This window comes from Centroberyx gerrardi, chromosome 7 (genome assembly GCF_048128805.1).
Source record: "Centroberyx gerrardi isolate f3 chromosome 7, fCenGer3.hap1.cur.20231027, whole genome shotgun sequence".
NCBI lineage: Eukaryota > Metazoa > Chordata > Actinopteri > Beryciformes > Berycidae > Centroberyx > Centroberyx gerrardi.
Window position 1 is genome coordinate 6,727,490 of NC_136003.1, and position 13,475 is coordinate 6,740,964.

Here is a 13,475-nt window from a genome sequence, read left to right on the forward strand (position 1 = left end):
CTTGTTTTTACCACTGACAGGCTCAGATTGTTATTATAAGTGTCTGACAACATTATGGACAGGACCCTACAGAGAAATGAAACGTTTTTCTTTACCTTTCGCTTGATCCGGTCTGTGTGTAACTTCCTGCAACAACTCAACTCTCGCGAGACTTGAGCGAGACTTGGTTACACACAGACCGGACAGAATTTATTGAAGTTGAAACTGATTATAGAAATCAGAAAGTTTTTATCCTATTAAAACCATATTGCATTGAAAAGTCCTAGATATTTCATTTTCTTTAAGATATTAAATTGATATGTTCTGACTTGACATTTAGACTTGAGACTTGACATTAATGACTTGGACTTGACTTGATAATCTACATTTAGATTTGGGACTTGACTTGAGACTTGTGCCTCAAGACTTGAGACTGACTTGGGACTCGAGCAAAGTTGAAGCAAGCAAAAGTTTCCAAAGATGTTTTAATATTAATTTTTACCATGTCATGATATCATATCGTTAAAATGTTATGCTTGATTGGGTTGCCATCTGTCAAATGCTTGATGAAAATGCAGACAATGGTCAGGGTGAAAGCTCAATTCTGATTGGCTGTATTATTTGTAAGGGACAACTCCACTAAAGCGATACACTGCAAGGTTTGAGAATTGTATTTCAGCCATAAACAAGTATTTATATATATCGTACATACTTCCCACCCCATCCAGTTGACCCTCGTTAATACGCACTTTATTGGTGCAGCAACTACATAACCCCCCCCCACACACACACACACACACACACACTCACGTGGTGCATACCCACTCTGACATTCACACACACACAGGCGGACACACACCACTCCCCCTCACCCCTTGTCCTTTAGGCTCATCTCTGTGGAGACAAACAGAAATATCTCCTCCGTCCTCAGCGGAATTTCCCTCGGGCATCTAGCTAGACGCCCCTCTGAAGTCCTGTGGGGTCCTGTGAGGTTAGAGCTGGCATGTCTGGTGTCGAGTGCTGAGCGGCGTGTGTGGAAATGTCACAGCATTTTCGTGCCTACGTGTATTTCAATGTACTGTATCGCACAAAGTGTGTGTGTTCTTCTTGATAGAATGATGAATGAATCCGGTTAGATGAGGATCGGGTTAGATTTATGGTTCAAGCAAAAGGAATGTCCTTTGACTTCTGTGTTTGTTCTTTTACATGTTGAAACCAGGGAAACATTCCTGGAAACATACATGGCTGGTCACACAGGTCACGTACTGTACACACACACACGGTTTCCATCACGTGTGCACACTTTGCCCATTTTATGAGGCAGCATGCAAGTACACAGATGTTCCATCGACTGTCTCACATTCTCTGCGGGTCATTATGTGTTTCAGTTGAACCAGAGCGGTCTCCTGTATGTAGAAAGAGCTGTGCCATTCAAATCAACAAGGCCATACTGCATGGCAACAAGATTTAGTTACAGTTCCAAGTCTGAAGACTGAATCAATGGAGACTTAAAGGGATTCAGTGGTTCATCCTTTTTTTTTCAAATAAACAAAGTGTCTCACTCAGTCCAATTAGTTGCCAGTAAATTGTAGCTTGCACAGTGACATGTCCACTGTGCAAATCCACTTTCTCAAAATGTATACTTGCATACATGCATGTCTCGTTTCAAGCATGCACACACACATGCTGTAAATAAGAACATGGTTTTAGTTGCTTGGTTAGAGAATGGTTAAAGCTGCACTAGACAACTTCAAACTCTGGCGGCCCCAAGTGGCAGTGACAGATAACTGCACGCATTTTTGAAAGTTTTAAGTTTCATGTGACCTAAATTATTTCCCCTTATTGGCTGGTGGGGTGGAGGTGGTGAAGAGGCTCGGCCATCGTTGGTGAGTCCAATTTTCTCTGGATGGAGCGCTCACTCACATTTCTGCCAGTGACCATACTGAACACCAGAAATTAATTTGGACAAATGGAGGGAATCTAGTTCTCAATCAGGAGCAGTGGAACACTTGTCTCTGTTGCAGCCCCTCTGCAGGCCAGGCCCCCTAGGTCACAGTAGATGACAGGCTAATCTAGTATGTTGGTGCCATGCCAAAAAGTGTCCGAATTCACCCCCTGGGCCGGATTAGGATGGCCAACAGACAGCTGACAGTGGAGATGTCTGCATGCAAGGACACTGTGTGTGTGTGTCCAGAGGCTTCCCTCTTAACCCCACCCTGCGTGACACAACATGTCACGGTTACTTTTGGCAGCAAGACATTTAAACCTCTCCGATTCATTTTCGGCTGTTTCTGTGTAAGCACATTTTGGAATTTCCTTCCACTGTATGAGCCTGCACCCATCTACTGTCTGATCCACCATGTTTCTGCTCATCAAGACATATTAACCCTTCTTGGTCTCTACATGTGTTCATAACCCAAGAGGTTAAGTATAGACGGTGGGTATGTTTGATAGCTCATACTGAACACCACCTACTAAATACTATTAAACAGAAATACATAGTGTAATGCAACATCAACTTTTGAAATGTTTCATTCTAAGATGAGATGTCAACCATTTGAAAAAAAAAATAAAAAAGTAGATTCTCAGAGAATGAATGTTGACAAAAGTAGAACCCCTTATGAAATACTTTTGAAATTAATACATTTGGTTACAAAATTATACATTTGAGGATGAAAGCATCCTCTGTTTTTCAAAATGAATGTATGGCATTTTGGAATTAATCCCTTGTTTGTAGACACATATGTATTCCAAAAAAGGTTTACACTCAGTTTTACTGGTAATAAACTTCAGCTCGTAAAGTCATAATAGCTAAAATGATATAATACTTGGCATGTGCTGTGGCTGAGGTGAGCCAACACCCTTTTCACTTGACTATCCAAATCCTAAGAAACTGACAACTTCCCATCCAAAAGAGAAACAAAGAAGCCAAATCATGACTATGTTTTTATACCAATTATTTTATACTTTTATTTCCATTTATATGTATTCATCAAGTCGACAATTTACATTACAACCCATTGGCTTTCCAGAATTGTCTACAGATCGATGCATTTCAGCTTTACAGGGAGGGGAACGGGCGTAAAGGTTGGAAGACACCAGTTGGGCCTAAAACAGGGGGGACGCTGGAAGGAGGGAGGGGTTGGGGGGGGTGGGGTTAATTGTGGTTTCTGCCGCCAGATCCCGAACTCAGCCCAAGTAGACACAATGTTCATCACGCCATCAACATCATCATCATCGTCGTTCAGTCCAGTGCTGTTGTGCAGAAGGGAATGCTGGGAACTTGGAGGACTCAGTGCAGTGGACCTGGAAGAGAGGGAGGGGGAAAGAACAAGAATGGTGAAATGGGTAAGAGAAGTCAGATAAATGGTTGAAAAATGTGAAAGTACAGAGAAAGGGAAGGAGAGAGAAGGAAGAAACTGAACAGTTAGAAAAGGGGAAAGAAAGTAAGTCAGCTGGTAAAACACGCTGTACTAGTGGTTTTAACGTTTTGCTTTTCACTAATAAGGTTCTTGGCACAGAGCGGACAGCAGCATCCTGGCATGGTGCTTACTGTTTACTCCACTGTAAAGCCCTGCAGGCCAGCGCTGCCATTCTTTCTAGCTGGCACACACGTCAGCACAGAGAGGCCGTTCTGCTAATGTGGCAAAGTTGCAATATTCATTCCTTTTTCAATGAGGGCTACTCTAAGAACATGGGGAAAGTCCATCTCCATCTACTTGAGTCATGAGGAATCAGATTATTGCTAGAGGATGGTGAGAAGGAATTAAATAGTTTATTAGTTTGGGGATTTAGGAAAAGTTCCATCTTTACGTTTAATTATGAATCGCAATCAGATTTAACTTGACAATTTATCAAAGTTGTTTGTTCCTATAGTGGAGATGCGTTACTTCTATAAAGGAGGCAATGGGAAGAGAAGGTAGAGAATATGGCATCCACCCTTCAATTAATTCCTAATGCTCATTTTTAACATTTTTAGTTCCCCGTTGTTGAATATAAATGAATCAAACAATGATATAACATTGACAAGACATTGCTGTTAATAACCTTACATTTGAGGTTAGAGCTGGAATGATTAATTAATTTAAGTGTTGGGACTTTGGCAAAGTTCCATCATTTAATTATGAATTGCTATTAGATTTCACTTGGTGTTGACAATTTGTCAAACCAGTTTGTATAGTTGAGTTGCCCTTCTTCTGTAGGAGGAGGTGATTTGGAGGCGAGCCACAGAACAGCATTCCCCTTAAATGAATGGCCACTGCTTAGGTAGAATGTTCGTAAAACCAAGGTTTAACATTTTAGCTCCAACACTCCTTGTTGCATATAAATGAATCTGTAAATGATGTTATGTCCTTACATTTGAGGTTGGAGCTCGGCTCCTCACGACGTCGCCTCAGCTGCACTCTTCACACAAGCAGCAAAGGCCTCCATCAGATCCTTGCAGCCCTCGCCTCCCTTCTCTGCCACACTGGGATAAAGAAAGATGAATGAAACATTAGAGATAGCATTATCACGATATTTCAATACTACTTCAGTACTGTTGCGATACACTGAATTCAGCGTTTAGTCTTACAAAATTTGAATGATTTCACCAAATGTTCTGCAAGCTTAAATCGTATTTCCATGTCACCTCCAGAGGGCATACACGTACAGATGGCATGTGGACAGGAATAGATAAGTCAAAGAAGAAGGATTGTAGTAGAGCCACAGTCCTCCTGTCAGGCTCCTGACAGTGAACTGAAGCAGTCGGTCAAACGGCTAAAACAAATTGCAACAGCATTCTAGAGTCCACCAAGTCTTGGACTGAATCCCAGTCCACTAAACTTGGTTGACAAAACTGGTGCCAGGAGCAAAACTTCTGTCAATTTTAATGCATTGATTAGAAATAGGGTACCAATTTAGATGTCTGCCCTTATTCCCTCCCTCACCATTCTGCACAGTGTTCAAATAAGACATGCATTAGTGATAAAGTCAGATGTGCATGAGAGAAAAAGAAAACCAGCCTGACTGCAGAATCATTGCAGTCTCATCCTCCCCATCACTCTGCAGGATGAAGGATAAATAGACAAGTGTAGACTACTCAGAACAGGAGATATGGAGGATCACTTGCAGGATTATCCTCAAGTGTTTTACATAGGAGATTATATTAAGAGGTGAATAATACTCTAAGGGTGCTAAGTGTTCAATCCAGGACTGGGCAAAGAAAGGTTTCAATGTACTTGAATCACAAGGCTTTCTGGCACATTTTAAGCCAGATAACCACTAGTTTTTAGTTAAATTAAAAACAATTGGCCCACTGGTCAACTCTTTAGCATACACTATGTTGAATGATAGTAGGCCCTAGCATTATCTAAAAAGAGAGAATGAGAAGCAGCTCTAAAGCTAAATGATTAGTAATCTTAAAAAAAATATATGTGGCCAAGAACAACAGTTTTGTGTAGGAGATTGGTAAAATCATGCTATGAAAATAACTTTGAACAAGCAGGGACTGCTTTCCCTGTTTCCATAAGTGAAAGTGGTGCACAACGGGAGACTGTACAGCTTAAAAAAAAATTTTTTTTTAAATCCCTGCAGCAGATGAATGTGGTTGAAATAGTTCCAAAAATAAACTGCTACATGATATTTTCATTTTAATTTATGAATCTACAGGCCAATAAAAACCTCCAACAACTTTTTATTACCAATACGTCAGTCTTTACTTTGGATAATGCTAGTCTCCTACTATCACTTAGGGAGGGGTGAGAGATTTCAGGCACCCAGCACCAAACAGCAGCAGACACTGCCATAGTGCATTAGGGTGATGGGTCGAAAGGGAGGGAGAGTAGTGAATGAGAGAGACCTAGCAGAGCAAGAGAAATGCAGAGAACAGATATACAGAAAGTGATGGGATGAACCCATCTGCTTGGTAGGACACCAGGGAGAGGGGGTAGGGGAGAGAGATTGCGTGATAGCGCAAAAAGATGACAAGACATGTAGGTAAAAGAATGAGACCCAAAGGGGGAGGGGTTTGAAGTTGACATAAATGTAAACCCATCCCTCCCTCTTTCCACAATCCCTCATTCACCCATCTAAGACCAGGGTGATCCCACCTTACTAATAATTATTAAGAGAAATAACTTCCTAATTTCCTCCATCATAAGGAAAACTATTACCAATATAAACAAAAATCTAACACATTAATTTATGTTTTACCCCCTTAAAAAGGCCCACCCTTATATAACTTACATTAGTTTGATGCTACTTACTATGACGTGTACTATGAATTTATGTCATTAAGATTTATAGCAGACTAAGGTGGGTAAACTCGATTCTGCAAATAAAAAAATTAAAAAATTAAAAAAAGGTGAGTAAAATGACTGAGTTTACCCTCCACCGCATCTCTGGTATTAGTATTATCCCAATCGGCATACAGTAATCACTACCACACATTTTGAATGTAATAGTTGAGCTACACAAGATCGTCTCTATAGCTTTATCTCTTTGTATTGTGGCTGGGTTCCCCATCTATGATGTAACACACAGCTGGCTGCTACAGATTAACAGCGCTTTACTCTTCCAGAGGGGGATGGAGGGATGAGTGTGTGTGTCTGCGCGTTACTTAGTCAGTGTGTGGTAGAGGGAGTGTATGTGTGGAATGAGAGCCATTGAGTATTTGCTTGTGTCACAGAGAGCACGCATTTCTGGTGGAGGGTGGGAGTGAGAGAGTGTGTGTGTGTGTCACACCGCACCGATGACCCAGCATCAGTACAGCACATACAAAACTCTTACCCTGAGGCTGCATTGTCAGATAATCCTACTACAACCCACTCCTCTTCCAACCCACACACACCAACCCCCACTTCTCAATAGAACGATCCACAGAGCTACTGACTAAATGCGATTGGACAGTACCTTCTGGGACAAAAACAGTGGGGGTGGAACCACGGAAGTATAAAAACGGCAGCCATTTTATTAATCAAATGACATTGAAATGTAATGGTGGAGGGAGGTTGGATTATAATCTGAAGAGGTAGAGGTGGATGAAGGGATAGCTTCTTCAGCTCCCATACCACTGGACTGGGTGCCACACTAGAGGCACCCAAAGGGAACTGTGTTTTAGAGGTCATCTGAACCAATTAGGACTTGATTATGTAACACAGAACAACAGAAGCTCTGTCCTCAGCCCTATACAAACCAATTAGACTGACAATAATGCATAGCAATGAATAGGAAGTGAGTGTGTGGAGGGGGGGTACATTGTGAATGAATGAGGGTGGGCTATTTTGAGGTTTGTATTTTATAGAGTAGTAGTATGGGTCTGTTTCATCTAATTAGATCTTATTCATTTTTATGTGATATGATTCAACTTCAGTAACCAACTGACTTATTAGATTGTTTCACACAAGTCTATGCCTTCAAAAGATGTCTACATAATCTTCATATGGTAGTTATACATGCATATTAAGTGTACACACAGGGGATTACTGCAAACATCAGAGCAGAGCAGTCACATGTACAGGCAGAGGAGGCAATGACATCACCACCGCGATCACACAATCTACTGAGAGAAAACACGACTCTGGGTGAGGTCACGTTACAGGTCACGGGTGTCACTGCTGTGTTGTCATGGCAACAGGACTTTACTCCTTTTTTTTTATGTGGCTTCAGGTTGGCTTGCTCATCTCATAATGCTTGCAAAGATAAATAAATCCAATCAATAGTTATACGACATCTGCTAAATCTCCAAATAATCAACTCAGTTGATCTGTGAATTATTCAAGTAATAATAGGTGCATCACTGCCAGCACAATCACCTGGTGTGTAAACTACACCAACTTCAGACTATCCATCACTATACTAGTTGCATGCAGATGGAGCCATGCCAGCATATCCGGTCTGACTGATCACCGTTCAGGCTGGGTGGAGGGTGACGTCGTCCTCCTGTCTCGGACACAATCAGGAAATGAAGGCTGAATTATTTAAACAAACATGCATAATGGATCACTCAGTAGGTGCAGCAGTACAAGCTAATGCAGAGAGTGTACATTGGTCAAAACATAAAGCGATTAGACCAAGGGACTCAACTCAGTGTAAGGTGGGGGGGTGGGGCTACCAGGTGATATGGGCTCTTGGTATAGTTTAACTTAATCTGTTGAATGCGTTTCTGACAGAGGTTCAAATGAGAGAATTTGTTACAGCTCCATCATTAAATTGTAGATGCATTTGTTAGAATGCAGATGTTGCATGTATTTGGTCTATGTGTCATGAGCCTTGATTATGCATGGCTAAACTAAAATCAAGTTTTCACAATGAAAAACATCTCATTAGTGAAGTAAAGCGGCAAAGAACATTTCTGTTATACTGATAACGACATCTGTTTTAAAATGAGTTTGAGCCACGGAATCCTTGCATAGTCCATGCATTATAGCTTAGGTGAGATCCCGGCCTTATTTACACTATTTGCATGGTGGACAGCGCATATTCAACTTTCACTTTCCTGCACCACAGGAAGATTATACCAGGTCCAATGCAAGCATTCTTTATGTAGCAGAGAGGAGCAGGAGATCAAAGAAACGAGCATGAAACAAGAACCCCATTGACTGCTGGCTTGAATCACAGATGATTTGTGTTAGATGGTACAGCAAGGGGGTGGTGTGTGTTGGGAGGTGGGGCATAACTATGGTGCTCAGATTACTGACTTTTGCAGAGTCACCACATTCCAAATGAAAACCAGAATGGTTTCCACCAAGCATGCACATGCATGTCTGCACACACAAGTGTAGAGAATCAGTGACAGAGTATGTGTGTGTGCGCGATTGTGGAGGGCAAAAGGGGGCATGTGCTCATGCTCTCCTTGACCCTTCTAAAGGAAGCTGGAGTCTCAAAGTACACAGGCCAACCACCAACCAACAAGTTAGCTATAGATTAGGAGTTTTGCAACATACATGGTAAATATTAGCAAGGGTTCATTTTTAGGACCAATGCGCTCACCCACATTTTCCTCAACTTCTTTCAGTTTATAGCCAGTGATAGATCCCACCAGGCACAGATCAAATAAGTGTCAATACAGATCGCACTCAGGAATAATCAATGTCTTTTATGCGTTTTTATTCTTCAAACGAACATGATGTAATGGCAGCCAAACGTTTCGGCTCCCAACTTCTTCAGTGGCTGCTCAAGAAGGCAGGACCCGAAACAGTGCAAGTGCAATCCGTATTATACTTATTAAATATTAGCAAGTGCCATTAGCTCACCAAGTCATACACTGGAACAAATCTGTAATCTGCATGTATAATCTGTAGTCAATACCATGACAAACAGGAAGAACCATGACAGTCAAATGTTGCTCAGTACCCATCCTTGATTTGTGCTGTGCATTGATTAATATCGTGACCTTGCAAGAAAAAAAAAAAAAGCATAATTGAGACACATGACAGCAAATGCTACTGTGGTTGGGTTAATATCTGTTGAAGAAAAAGTCACGTTTGAGATTTTTCTTGCATTTGCTGGCATGAAAGGAAAAAAAACAAAAACTCTACATCGTTTAGACAATTTGAGCAAAACAAGAGTAATGGCATTATTCTGGGTGGTAGGGAGTGCAAGAAACAGCCTTAAGCCTCTGCTCGCTCCACAGTTATATAACCTAACAATCACCATTTCGGTACATCCCAGGTAAGTTACAAAATGAATGATATAAGCTTCTGTATGCTCAAATTTGCATACATTTTATCCCTATATCCAAAGCCAAACTAAAACATTAGTGGGGGGAAACCTCAGTTTAACTTTCTCAGTATGACCTTGACAAGGTCATCACTTCACTACCTACAACCACTGATTATCTGTACAAGAGTTCTCCCAATATACATCATAAAAAAGCCCGTTCTGAAACATCAGAAAACCTATAAATCTGACAAAGGATAAGTATTCAGAGACACCTATCGCTGCAACCAACATGAGGGCCTAAAGCCAACATGGCCGCCTCCATACGTCCCTGGCTGGGTGTGAATGTGAGGCTGCTGCTTATTTGGCTGGCCTGGTTAAAGGGAACAGGTGTCAAGTTGAGCAGTAACATGATCTATGACAGGAACATATCATGGTATCCTGTACATATAGTCTCACTCACACACCTCTATCCATGACTTTTAGAAGCTGGCTTCTATAAATACGCACTGGTTGTGGTGTTCATTACACTGTGTCAGCCATGTTCGATCTACACTTGCTTCAAGCTTGGGTAGGTTGGAATAAAATGGAAGGTCCAGACGGGCCGGATTACATGTAACGAGGGAATCTTTGGAGTATGGTTAGCTAGCATACGTGGTGGCAAGCAAGGTTAACTGGCTGGTGAAGAGCTGATAAAGGCTGCAGGTGTAGCATGTTGTACATTTTGAGGAGAACTTGAATGGCAGCTTTACAAGCCTCAGAGTGGTTTGCACTTATGTAGTGAAGCAACCCTAGCTGGCTGTCCAACAGCCAAGGAGTATCACTAGTTGGCAGATTAGGTTAGGGTGCAGAGCCAGCAGGCTGACTGGTTTGGCTTGACTTAAAAAGTTACCCAATAGTTTTTAAACAACCCTAACCTGTACAACCAAATGTAAGTTTTGAAGGTAACCTCAATGAAAAAGTTAATGTCTGGCTAGCAACCTAGCTTAGCAATTTAGCTATCAAAGTGGCTGCATGGGCAGCTTGACTTAAATAGCCCTTTACGTTTTTTTTGTGTTTAAGAAATTACTATAAGATATATATATATATATATATATATATATATATATATATATATATATATATATATATATATATATATATATATATATATATATATATATATATATATATATATATATATATATATATATATATATAAGTTACGGACTTAACATTTTTTCCTGACATTATCACCCCAAGCCAAAGGCTATGGGACAAGGAGAGAGGACTACGAGGCGAAACATCTGCTTATATGCTGTGATGTGCCACAGTGACCCTTAGTTTAACACTGCAGCCTTGACATGTATGGCCCAGCTCGTCATGCCACTTCCCAGCTTTTAACACTTCAAGGTCATGGGTTCAGGTTCTGCTGACACCAACTGAATGTAACGGCTCATATAATCACCTAAAACCATGATGCATTGCATGGGCTGTAGCATATCTTTCATCATACACCAAAGATCATATTCCCACATAGGCCCTTGACTGTACTGTACTTCACAGTACCAACATTGGCTAAAGTTCCCAGTGTACTCAAACTTAACATGCAGCAATAAAAACACAGGATCACTCGTCACCACAGCTGCGTGCCTTTGGACTGAACACAGAAAGTACAGTGGCAATGCATGCAAGGGGTGCTGATCACAAAAGAAATTAGTCTGTAGGAAACTGATGGATGTCTATTCATAAAGCCAAACACCATCTACAAGGAATGCCAACAAACCAAAATTAATTCAATGAGTAGCCTCTTTATTTTTACTTCTAGTTAAACTAACATGGTCTATGAGAGAGGGTCTCTGGAGTCCCTTAAGAATGGATTGTACTGCACAGTGACCAACACTAAGCATGGCCTCAAGTTGCAAAAATAAACAAGATAAATTTGGCCCTTGTAAAACTTTTACAAGCAGTTAGCCAACCAAGCCTTGCCCAGAAACCCCTCGACCTGCTGTCTTATCTCCTGTCTTCACACACCCATGCCGCCTTATCAGGACCCAGCAGTCTGACTGGGAGAGAGTGGGCTGCCTTTAGACTATCTGAAATGTTCATTTTTTAGTTTAGTCTGCACAAAATTACACTAACACAAAGGCAAAATTATTCTGAAAAACGCAAACATCCCTCAGGTGTTTTCTAGAAAAGTGCGAGGAAATTAACAATATAAGTCCATTTGAGTAAACTTCAGGCCGCAGCAGAATCTCAAACTGTTTTGACATTGCAGTGTCATTGAGCTGCATGCACACAAGAGTCATCCATGTTGTTCTGCATCTTCTAGTTTATGCAGGATAAAAAATAATAATAAAAAAAAAAAAAAACACACACACTCACTAGCCAATGGGGGGAATTTTTTGGGGGGTGGGAAGGAAAAGGTGCACTTGCCATACCAGCAATCGGCGAGTTGCGTTCCTGTCGCTCATACTCATGACTGTTGACACAGCAAGAGGCAAGAAGAGACCCGAGAGGGGACAGGCATGAAGCGCAACGAGTCAGCGCAGGGTATTCTGGGGAGGGGAGAGGGGGAGGTAGGGACGCAAGCAAATTCCCAGCCTCCATCCAGGCGTATGGATGAGCATCGAACATCACTCCCCTCCCACACACCATTAACCCCCCAAATCACTCGCTCCTCAGTAGGGTACCCCAAGTTTTCATAACCTTAACCCCCTGTATCCAGCTAGGATGTCGAACTCAGTTAAATTTCAACACGCCGAGACTTCAGATTCAATTCATTCTTGCATGGCGGCATGCAGCGCTAGCCACAATGTCCTCTGGAGCGACTCCATTTTAGCATGGCGCATTTTAGGATGCTGCTCCCCCAATTCAATCCTCAACCCCTCCCAGTCAGGCCTGTGCAGAATCACGATTGAATCCGTTCAAGAATTTGCAGAATATGTGTGTTCTCATCTTGCATGCAACGCTCTCAGTCTGCAGCTGCTGAACTGCTTGTTAGGTAAGCTCAAGCGAACGTACCCAACAAGCAGTCCAACGTTCTCAAATAATTAAAATACAAAAGTGTCTTTCGAATTGATTTTTGCTCAGGTCTGCTCTAGGTCGGTCTGGCAACTCAGCAACTGTTGTGTGAAACAAGTGTGATTGTTTGAATGCAATCCTTGGAGCCGCAGGAGAACTTGCGAAATCTAGACAAGAGAAAACATGCAGAGATGCACTGAAAAAGCCTTTCCACGATGCCCATAGGGGTCGGTGCCACGGTGAAGGACCACGGCAATGGCGTGTGGTTAATGGCGAACACCAGTGGTGTAGTGGAAGGTATATGTAGGTAGATACAGTATATTAATCTCTTTTTCCTGGTGCATATACACAGTATAACCAACTATTACAAAAAAATAACAATAAAATATAGGAAATGTGAGGCCCCAGTATGGCGACCACATAACCTTAAGACTTGCGCTTTATCCTCTTAAACACACATCTTCCAAACACAAACCACACCTTCACCTACCATTTGTCCAGGTCGGCCTTGATGCTGGCGCAAGCAGCAGGGACGGGGGCCTCGGCGGGGGCAGCGGCGGTCTCAGAGTCCGACATGTCTGTGGTGCTGCTTTGTGTGTTGAGAGTGTGTGTCCTGTCCCGTCCTCCGAACGCCTATGGATCCGTGTGTCACCCAAGAGAGACAGAGAGAGAGAGAGAGACAGTGGAAATGAGAGAGAGAAAGAGAGAGTTAGTGGGAGGGCACACATGAGGGGACGGGAGGAGGGAAAATGTGAGAGGGCAGAACACATGTGTACATAACGGAAGGAGGAGGAGCGGGGCGGCTAAGGGGGGGGGGGCGGGGGGGGCGGTCAGTGACCCTGACTAAAGTCCAG

General features: G+C 42.1%; 1 long non-coding RNA gene across 1 annotated transcript; it reads right to left on the reverse strand.

Moving 5' to 3' along the window:
- Positions 1–2,919: 2,919 nt before the first annotated feature.
- On the reverse strand, positions 2,920–13,336 carry LOC139914986 (uncharacterized). Its single transcript, XR_011784800.2, has 3 exons — positions 13,112–13,336; positions 4,337–4,447; positions 2,920–3,285 (listed from the first exon to the last, which is right to left on the reverse strand). It is a non-coding gene; the product is annotated as an uncharacterized LOC139914986 (long non-coding RNA).
- Positions 13,337–13,475: the final 139 nt, after the last annotated feature.